This window comes from Cibotium barometz, chromosome 10 (genome assembly GCF_041138505.1).
Source record: "Cibotium barometz isolate CiBa-2024 chromosome 10, ASM4113850v1, whole genome shotgun sequence".
Taxonomy (NCBI): Eukaryota; Viridiplantae; Streptophyta; class Polypodiopsida; order Cyatheales; family Cibotiaceae; genus Cibotium; species Cibotium barometz.
The window spans coordinates 36,076,681-36,077,368 of NC_141055.1; the positions used below are offsets into that span (position 1 = coordinate 36,076,681).

General features: G+C 39.0%; 1 non-coding gene across 1 annotated transcript; it reads left to right on the plus strand.

Moving 5' to 3' along the window:
* The first annotated feature begins 237 nt into the window (after positions 1–237).
* Positions 238–311, plus strand: TRNAI-UAU (transfer RNA isoleucine (anticodon UAU)). Its single transcript has one exon. It is a non-coding gene; the product is annotated as a tRNA-Ile (tRNA).
* Positions 312–688: the final 377 nt, after the last annotated feature.

A 688-nucleotide genomic window follows, 5' to 3' on the forward strand; every position in this document is an offset into this window, starting at 1 on the left:
TCACTATGTTTTTTTTTTTTCTTTGCGTGCAGGGATTTCCTGATAGCCATAACTATCTCGGAGCATCTGGAACAAGCATCGTCAGATTGAACACATCACATGGACACAGTCGAATTGCCATCTTCTTCTTCTTTTGTATAGGGAGGTAAATTCTTCCGTCATATCTGACGGTGCCTAATTTAAAAATGTATCCAATATCTAAAATCTAAATTAGCACCTCTCGACAGTTTTTTGTTGAGTCCCGTAGCTCAGTTGGTTAGAGCGTTGGTCTTATGAGCCGAAGGTCGCGGGTTCGAGCCCCGCCGGGACTACTTTTCCTCCTTTTCAGGCACTTCAAGAGTTTTTTTTAAAGGTTTCATTGGATCTTGGGAGATCCAAGTATTCATGAAAGGAAGAAAGAAAAAACACCAAATCTAGGTGCCTACTATAAGTGGGCAAGTGGGTGTAAACAAAGTCTCCAATCAACATTAATGAGAGAGAGGTGGAGGCTAGATTCTAGGGATTAGCTTAAGCATAATTAGATGGATAATTATCACTAAGCCATGAATTATCACTAAGCCATGGAGCTAATCACTTTATATCAAGCCTATAAAAAGAGTCCCAACCTAATGCAAAACTTGTGCTTTTGATTCATACTCTCATTGTATCATTTTGTCATTAGTATCTAGATTATGTCAAAACCATGCTT